This window comes from Bufo bufo, chromosome 2 (assembly GCF_905171765.1).
Source record: "Bufo bufo chromosome 2, aBufBuf1.1, whole genome shotgun sequence".
Taxonomy (NCBI): Eukaryota; Metazoa; Chordata; class Amphibia; order Anura; family Bufonidae; genus Bufo; species Bufo bufo.
Window position 1 is genome coordinate 281,839,014 of NC_053390.1, and position 9,777 is coordinate 281,848,790.

Sequence of the window (9,777 nt, forward strand, 5' to 3'; positions counted from 1 at the left end):
CAAATCCATAACACGAGGCCCAAATCGAAGCTAATATTGGAAACAAACAGCAAGTAGGAATACGCCGTAGGAAGTAAATTATACAGAATTTTCAGTTCACAGCTGGAACATATGCCCAACTCTTACTTTAAAGGCTATGTAGACCTTTGGAGCATTTTTTTTTATTATTGCATTGTACTCATTTTGAGCTAAAAATAGTTTTTTCAGTCGGCCTTTATAAAAAATTTGGAGCCTCTTTCTTTGTACAGCCTCGAGATTCTCTAGTAGCAGGATCTGTATTTATACTGTCTCCCGTCTGACGGCTCTTTATGTCTGATCTCTGAACTTATAAACACTCATTATAGCTGAATTCTTATCTTACTGATAAGAATGTGGCTTAAATAAGTGTTTATGACCTTTTAGTAATTTAGAGAGAAGGTTTATTAGAGGAGTAGCATTCGCACAGTTAAGGCTACTTTCACACTAGCGTTCGGGGCTCCGCTTGTGAGTTCCGTTTGAAGGCTCTCACAAGCGGCCCCGAACGGATCCGTACTGCCCCAATGCATTCTGAGTGGATGCGGATCCGCTCAGAATGCATCAGTTTGGCACCGTTTGGCCTCCGCTCCGCTCAGCAGGCGGACACCCGAACGCAGCTTGCAGCGTTTTCGTGTCCGCCTGGCCGTGCGGAGCCAAACGGATCCGTCCAGACTTACAATGCAAGTCAATGGGGACGGATCCGTTTGACATTGACACAATATGGTGCAATTTCAAACGGATCCGTCCCCCATTGACTTTCAATGTAAAGTCAGGATTATACCATCAGATCTGAGTTTTCTCCAATCCGATGGTATATTTTAACTTGAAGCGTCCCCATCACCATGGGAACGCCTCTATGTTAGAATATACCATCGGATTTGAGTTACATCGTGAAACTCAAATCCGACAGTATATTCTAACACAGAGGCGTTCCCATGGTGATGGGGACGCTTCAAGTTAGAATATAATGAGAACTGTGTACATGACTGCCCCCTGCTGCCTGGCAGGTGCTGCCAGGCAGCAGGGGGCAGACCCCCCCCCCCCCTCCTGTATTTAACTTATTGGTGGCCAGTGGGGCCCCCCCTCCCTCCCCAGTATTAATTGTAAGCAGTGCGGCCCCCCTCCCTCTATATTCATCGGTGGCCAGTGCGGATATTAAATATGAGGTCTCCCCCTCCCTCCCTAGTATTAAATATGAGTAGTGCGGTCTCCCCCTCCCTCCCTCCCCAGTATTAAATATGAGCAGTGTGGTCTCCCCCTCCCTCCCTCCCCAGTATTAAATATGAGCAGTGCGGTCTCCCCCTCCCTCTATTCATTGGTGGCCAGTGCGGATTCAAAGTATTGTGATCAGTGCGGCCTCTCCTCTCGACCCCCCCCCCCCCCCCATCATTGGTGGCAGCGGAGAGTACCGATCGGAGTCCCAGTTTAAATCGCTGGGGCTCCGATCGGTTACCATGGCAGCCAAGACGCTATTGCAGTCTTGGCTGCCATGGTTACTTAGCAACAAATAGCAGCATTATACTTACCTGAAGAGCTGCGATCTATGTGACCGGCCGGGAGCTCCTCCTACTGGTAAGTGACAGGTCTATAGGCAATGCGCCGGGGGGGGGGGGGGTCGAGAGGAGAGGCCGCACTGATCACAATACTTTGAATCCGCACTGGCCACCAATAAATAGAGGGAGGGGGAGGCCGCACTGCTCATATTTAATACTGGGGAGGGAGGGAGGGGGAGACCGCACTGCTCATATTTAATACTGGGGAGGGAGGGAGGGGGAGACCGCACTGCTCATATTTAATACTGGGGAGGGAGGGAGGGAGGGGGAGACCGCACTGCTCATATTTAATATCCGCACTGGCCACCGATGAATATAGAGGGAGGGGGGCCGCACTGCTTACAATTAATACTGGGGAGGGAGGGGGGGCCGCACTGGCCACCAATAAGTTAAATACAGGAGGGGGGGGGGGGGGGGGTCTGCCCCCTGCTGCCTGGAAGCACCTGCCAGGCAGCAGGGGGCAGTCATGTACACAGTTCTCAGTATATTCTAACTTGAAGCGTCCCCATCACCATGGGAACGCTTCTGTGTTTAGAATATACTGTCGGATCTGAGTTTTCCGAAGTGAAAAATCAGATCTGAAATAAACTGTTATGCAAACGGATCCGTTCTGAACGGATGCAAGCGTTTGCATTATAGGAGCGGATCCGTCTGATGAAACATCAGACGGATCCGCTCCGAACGCTAGTGTGAAAGTAGCCTTAGGGCTCTTTCACACTTGCGTTCTTGTCTTCCGGCATAGAGTTCCGTCGTCGGGGCTCTATGCCGGAAGAATCCTGATCAGGATTATCCTAATGCATTCTGAATGGAGAGAAATCCGTTCAGGATGCATCAGGATGTCTTCAGTTCCGGAACGGAACGTTTTTTGGCCGGAGAAAATACCGCAGCATGCTGCGCTTTTTGCTCCGGCCAAAAATCCGGAACACTTGCCGCAAGGCCGGATCCGGAATTAATGCCCATTGAAAGGCATTGATCCGGATCCGGCCTTAAGCTAAACGTCGTTTCGGCGCATTGCCGGAGCCGACATTTAGCTTTTTCAGAGTGGTTACCATGGCTGCCAAGACGCTAAAGTCCTGGCAGCCATGGTAAAGTGTAGCGGGGAGCGGGGGAGCAGCATACTTACAGTCCGTGCGGCTCCCCGGGCGCTCCAGAGTGACGTCAGGGCGCCCCAAGCGCATGGATCATGTGATCACATGGATCACGTCATCCATGTGCATGGGGCGCTCTGACGTCATTCTGGAGCGCCCCGGGAGCCGCACGGACTGTAAGTATACCGCTCCCCCGCTCCCCGCTCCTACTATGGCAACCAGGACTTTAATAGCGTCCTGGGTGCCATAGTAACACTGAAAGCATTTGGAAGACGGTTCCGTCTTCAAATGCTTTCAGTACACTTGCGTTTTTCCGGATCCGGCGTGTAATTCCGGCAAGTGGAGTACACGCCGGATCCGGACAACGCAAGTGTGAAAGAGGCCTAAGTCACAGAATAGTCTGCATGTTTAAAGGCTATGTACAACTTCCATGGCAATTTTTTTATGATTGCATTTTTACTCATTTTGGGCTAAAAATCTTTTTTGTCAGTTGGTCTTTATTAAAAAAAAAAATCAGCTGTTCTGTCACAAAGGGTAAAATAAGTAGTTTTGATCAGGAGCCAAAAGTACAATTTTATTTTGTGAGAAGCCTGATGCAGTATTATTTATGAGGCCGATACAAAAATACAGTCTTGGTACGTGAAGTCTGTTTCTTCCCATGAAGCCTGTATTCCCGTGTAATAAGCATGTTTGCCAGGACTTTACAGTATAATGGGTACATTGTTCTGTGCTGCTTTCTGAAACAATCAGTGTTTCCAATATGAATTGTGAAGGAAAGAATCCCAGAAGTGCTAGACATCACTGGCTTCCTGGATTTCAGTGGAGCAAAACAATCCAGGTCTCTTAATGCTTCTATTGAATCAGAGAAGATGTAGCAGATATATCCATTATATCAGTGACTGGTTACAGTACAGCCTACTAATTTCTGCTTGTCCTACTCCTCTCACTAACAGCATGTTGCATTGCTATGCTGATTTTCTTTTAATGTTTTCAGGGAGAAAAAAAACGCAACTCAAGAAAAACCTGCTATTAGACTTGTAAAGACATGCATTTCTGCTTGTAACTCTTACTCTGGCACTTGTTCAGTACCTTGTTTACTGGAAGCAAAACATGCTTAGTACAAGTTCCTTTCTTTCAATGTCATTTCTTAATATTAAAGGGGTTCTACAGTTTGTTTTAACTGATGATCTATCCTCTGGATAGATCATGAGCATCTGATCGGCGGGGGTCAGCTGTTTAAGAAGGCAGCGGCGCTCCAGCAGCGCGGCGGCCTTCTCACTGTTTACCGCTGGCCCAGTGACGTTACGACTAGTATCAACTGGCCTGGGCGCAGCTAAGCTCCGTTCACTTGAATAGATCACTGAGGATAGATCATCAGATAAAACAAACTGCAGAATCCCTTTAAAAGGGGCTACCCCCCACCCCAGGTGTATGGTAGTCATACTGGGGGGGCCTTGTTCAGGACACTACTGTAGCCGCACTGGTACATTCAGCCAGTCTGTACATTACAGTCAGCTATGCTTTTGGGGCTGCAGAAAATTACTGGCCAAACAAATGACAAAAGGACAGAAAAGTGCTCGCCCATATTTTATAATCCCATAACTGATGTAAACTTAGTGGGGGAGATTTATCAAAATGGTGCAAAAGAAAACAGGCTTTGTTGCCTATAGCAACCAAATTCCATTTTTTTATTTTTCAGAACTTCCTTGGAAAATGAAATGATCAATCTGATTGGTTGCTTTATTTGGATAAATCTGGACCAAATTTATCACAGTGGCTCAGGCTGCATACGTATGGTGCAGGGATAGACGCTTATCGATGACTATGTACCAACTATTAGTTGGCTTACTTTGGACAGAATTTTAAGCTAGAATTTTGGCAGAATATCGCACCCCTTTCCAACAAACCTGCCCCCTTTTTCAGCAAGTCAGAAAAAACTATAGAAACCCTAGTTGCCACTTTTCAGAAAAGTTTTATTCACAGATACATTAATAAGGTGTCCAGAACCTTTACTGATTAGTTAACCCCTTCCCGACTGCCAAACGTAAATTTACGTTGGCGGTCGGGCATTTAAAAATGGTGCATGTTCGTAAGCTGAGCGGCTGCCACAGCCACTGGGTGCCTTCTGTCTCAAACAGTAGGCACCTGGGACCAATGTATGCAATTGACGATAACGTTGACCACATACATTTAACCCCTCAGATGCTGTGGTCAAATGTGACCACGGCATATGAGAAGTTAAGGACTAGGAGTGAAACCTTCCGGCCGTGCTCCTGTCCCCCCCCCCCCCCCCCCCCCGGCGAGGATCGGGGGAGCTGGATGCAGTAGAGTTGTTGCGATACCAAATTTTTGATTCGGTTTCGATACCATGAAAAAGTATTGCGATACTCGATACCATTCGATACCACGCGAAAAAAATAAACAAAAAAAGCCACGTGCATTCCTCATTTTTAAAAATGGCGAATCGCGCAGTTTTTATTTTATTTTTTCTGTTCCGGCATTCACCAGCTAGATTTTTTTTTTATATTTTAATAGTTTGGACTTTTCTGACGTGGCGATGTAATATGTTTATTTATATATTTTATATGTGAAATTGGGAAAAGGGGGGTGATTTATACTTCATATTTTAGTGGTTTTTTTTTTTTTCACTTTTTATTTAATAACTATTTCCCCCCTTAGGGGCTAGAACCTGGGATCTTTCATCCCTTTTCCTATTCACCCTGATAGATCTCTATCAGGGTGAATAGGACTCCACACTGTCCCTGCTGCTCTGTGCTTTGTGCACACAGCATCAGGGATGTTACCATGGCAACCAGGGCTTCTGTAGCGTCCTGGCTGCCATGGTAACCGATCGGAGCCCCAGGCTTACACAGCTGGGGCTCCGATCAGAAGCTGCCACTGCACCACCAATGAGGGGGAGTGGAGAGGTCCCTGTGGCCACTGCCACCAATGATTTTAATACTGGAGGGTTGAGAGGGGCCGGCGCACTGTGCCACCAATGATTTTAATGGGATGGGGGGGATTGAGGGGGGGGCACACTGCACCACCAATGATTTTACCCCTTTATACAGGAGGCGGGTACTAGCAGATCAGCGGCAGTTAACTGCCGCTGATCGCAGCTCCCTGTCAGGGGCAGGGTGCCGGCAATGCGATTCTGCTGCCGGCACCCGCCTCCTGTATGTGTTAAAGACTGACTACTGTATATGAGTCCAGACTTTCACTATTAGGCCACACAGAGCGGCGCCCAGCGATGTCTCAGCACTCACCATTTAGTCCTGGGCGCCGCTCCGTTCGCTCGCAGTGCCCCATTACTGTCTCCTCTCCTGCTCCACATGCTGCTGATTACTATCGGAGCGATGGGAGGAGACATCAGCTTCACTAGTGGGCGTTCCTTCTCCCTGGCTGTAGCGCTGTCCAATCGCAGCGCAGGGAAAAGGAACGCCCACTAGTGAAGCTGATGTCTCCTCCCATCGCTCCGATAGTAATCCTATCATTGGTGGCGCAGTGCGCCCGCCCCTCCTCCGCCCCTCTCTTCTCATTGCCGCCCCTCCTCCACCCCCTCTCTTCTCATTGCCGCCCCTCTCTTCTCATTGGTGGCAGCGGCAGCAGCACAGGGGGAGGGAGGACTGCTTCCTTCTCCCCGTGCTGCTGAGAGAGAACATGAGCGCGCCGATAGCAGCGCGCTCATGTTCAGAGATACTAGACTGCGCAGAAGCGCAGCCCAGTATCGAAAAAACGGAAATCCCGGTATCGTATCGATACCGGGACAAAAGTATCGATTGGGTATCGAAATTTCGATACCCGCAACAACCCTAGGATGCAGTATGCGGCAGCCCCTGTACTCAGGAGTGGTACAAGGCTGCTGCACACTAGTTCACCTCCACAAAAATTAGAATAAAAAGTAATCAGTCAGAATGGTATCAGTGAAAAGTACAGTTCGTCACACAGAAAATGAGCCCTCACACAACTCCGTACAAATAAAAATAAAAAGTTTATGGGGTCAGAATATGGCAATGCAAGGAAAAATTTGTTTTTTTCCAAAGTTTTACCGTATTTTTCACCCTATAAGAAGCACCGGCCCATAAGACGCACCTAGGTTTTAGAGGAGGACAATAAGAAAAAAATATTTTTCATTAGACCTTAGATCAGACCTCACCTAACAGCCCCAATCAGACCCCCAATGTTAATAAGACCCACAATCAGACCTCAGCTCAGACCCCAATGTGAATGACCCCCAATCAGACCTCATATCAGCCCCCAGCAGCGTCAATTGCCTCATATCAGCCCTCAGTAGCCCCCATTCCATTACCTCAATGACAAAGATCAAAGTTCAAGCAGTGCGGGGTTAAAATAGGTTCCCGGTCCTAGAGAACCCCTTTAAACACAGTTATTATCTACTCATAGATCTCTATTTTCTGGAGACTGCCCCTCATTTTAATTCTTCTACATAGAATAGAATCTGAAATTCCACCATTTCTTCTTGTGTGTAGGAAGATGATAGCCATGAACTGCAGACCTTTAGCTGTTGTAAAGCCTCACCTCTTATATATATAAAAATGAGTTTCTGTCTGTCTAGACATCCTTTATGCGCGACCAAATGACTGGACCGATCCTCACCAAATTTGGCACACAGGTACATCCATATGTGAAAGTGGAGTGAGCTGTCAGAGTAATGATAAATCTGGCCCAATGGGTCTGCAAATAAAAGGCGGATGGCACATGGACTTTATAGAAACCTACCGTACTCTAAATGTGACTACATGCTTTTTTGTAATATGCTCTATTTATTTTTCACTTCTCTTAGCAAAATAGGAGCCTGAAATTCAGGTGCTTATTGTGCTTTAGAACCCATATTCTGTACACTATTGTGTATGGGAGGACGGATTCACTTAGGCCGCACTGAGTGCTGTACAGGCAGGAGCTCCATAGCATGTCACTGCTCCTGCCTGTACCTGCGCTGCTCTCCTAAGGGCTGGCATAGATGGGCTATTTCAGGCTGATGTGATGTGGAGCTCCTGCATGCACAGCACTCAGTGCAGCCTAAGGGGTCACGCACACGACCATAGGCATTTTGAGGTCCGCAAAACAAAGAGCCGCAAAAAAAATGGGTGACGCCTGTGTTGCATCCGTTTTTTTTTTTGGGGCGGATCCATTGTAACAAAGCCTGTCCTTGTCCCCAAAATGGAGAAGAATAGGACATGTTCTATTTTTATTTTTGCGGAACGGACATGAGGACATGAAATGCACGCGGAGTCATTTCCGTTTTTTTTTTTTCAAGCCCCATTGAAGTGAATGGTTCCACATTTGGACTTAAAAAGAAAAAAAACAGAATGGAAACGGGAAAAGAAATATGTTTGTGTGCATGAGCCCTAAGTCAGTGATGGCTAACCTCTGGAGTTCTGAGAACAGCCAAACAAGTCTACATCTTGGGAGTCGTAGTTTTACCACAGCTGGAGTGTCGGAGGATAGCCAATGCCATCACAGGCCTAAGTAAATCCGTCCTCCCATTCACAGTAGGGTACACAATATGGATTCTAAAGCTCAATAGGCACCTGAACTTCAGGCCCGTACTTTGCTAAGAAAAGTAAAAAAAAATAAAAAAAATAAAGCATATTACAAAAAAATTTCTGATTTATTTTTTATATTGAAAAGTCTATGGGTAAACCTCTAAGCGTGCAACCACCCTCACAGAATTCTATAGGCGTGCTAGATGTATACCAGGAACTTTTTGTTTTTGGTATGCATCTGAGTTTTTCTCTGTTTATTTTTTAATTCGGAGGAGTTTGTATAGGTTATTGTGCCCTTTTAGCCTTAACTGGTACTGCTCCCTAGTAAGGAGCTGGTATTCCCAATAACAGGGTATGTAAACAGTTCTAGATCTCATTAGGGACGTCTGAAAAGCTTCAAACTGTTCTTGTTCCCATGGAAGAGTTTTCAATAACTGTATAAGGTGAGTGCGGTGCTGGAAATACAGGTTGTGCCGAAAACAAGCAGGACAGGACGACCAGCCAGGAATCTATTCTGTGCCACCAGTTCCTAAAAACAGGCCTCTCTGGAAGCAGCTGGGACTATGTGTGCCAAAGGTCATCAGTTCCATGTACTGCTGTGGCCTCTGCTGGGCAGTGAACGGAATGTGACAGGCACCATCCATCACAAGAAGAGGGTGGCACATGCCTGTCACCATGTGCCATCATAGACATGTACAGATGCTCACTATGACCTGCCAGGATCCATACCTACAAGTGCCCACACATGGACAGGGGCCCATGTGTCACCCCCAGCCTTGTGGTAAACAACCCCCTGGGGTAGTAGTGCTGGTAAAGACTGAAGCTCTGCTATACACCCTAGTGCAGAACACAGCACCAGCCCTCCACCACCACCCACATCCACACATCTTACCATCCATCCCCGGGCTGCTGCTGCTGCTGCTATCAGCTTCTGCTCTGTAAGGACACACAGTACAGGCAGGGTTAACCGACAGCAACCGGCCCCGCCCACCAGCCTGCAGCACCAATCAGGGTCCAGGCGAGGCGTGGCCACAACTGCTCCTAACTCTACACCGTGATTACAGGAACATGCGGCGGGCACTAGAGGCAGCTTCTCCCCTCCAATAGAAGTCCTTTCCGGCAGTCATTTTGGGTGGGCAGCAGGCAGTTAGATATGTGCAGTCTATGAGAAAATGCCTGTTCTGTGCTATTACCATGCGCCTCCTATGTCTGACCTCATGTCCTATAGTCTGTTGTAGAGGTTACAGGCGTTGTCAGGGATACCAGACATGTCACCCAGGATTATGGGGGGTACTAGCTCTCCTTAGGGATCAGCGTGAGGATCTAGGATTATGGACATGATGCAGACTAATTAATGCTAAAATGTGGATTACAGACCTTAACACTTTAGTTTATTGGAGGACTTTTAACTTCTAATTTTAGAAACATATCAAACTGGTCATTTATCAAACTGGTGTAAAGTAAAACAGGCTTATGTCCCCACAGCAACCAATCAGATTTCTCCTTTCATTTTGACAGCTCCGCTGGAAAATGCATACCTCCCTCCCTTTAGAAAAGGAGGAAGAGTGACATTATGTGGGCAAATTTTTTCAGCACTTGGCCACGTCTCTAAGG

At 47.2% G+C, this 9,777-nt stretch overlaps 1 protein-coding gene across 2 annotated transcripts in view; it reads right to left on the minus strand.

Moving 5' to 3' along the window:
- Positions 1–9,137, minus strand: part of ACACB (acetyl-CoA carboxylase beta) — a 226,043-nt gene extending 216,906 nt beyond the window's left edge. For both annotated transcript variants that reach the window (XM_040416600.1, XM_040416598.1), the window contains exon 1: positions 9,056–9,137. The gene's annotated coding sequence lies outside the window, so the exon portion shown is untranslated. The remainder of the gene's footprint in view (positions 1–9,055) is intronic.
- Between the last annotated feature and the right edge of the window lie 640 nt (positions 9,138–9,777).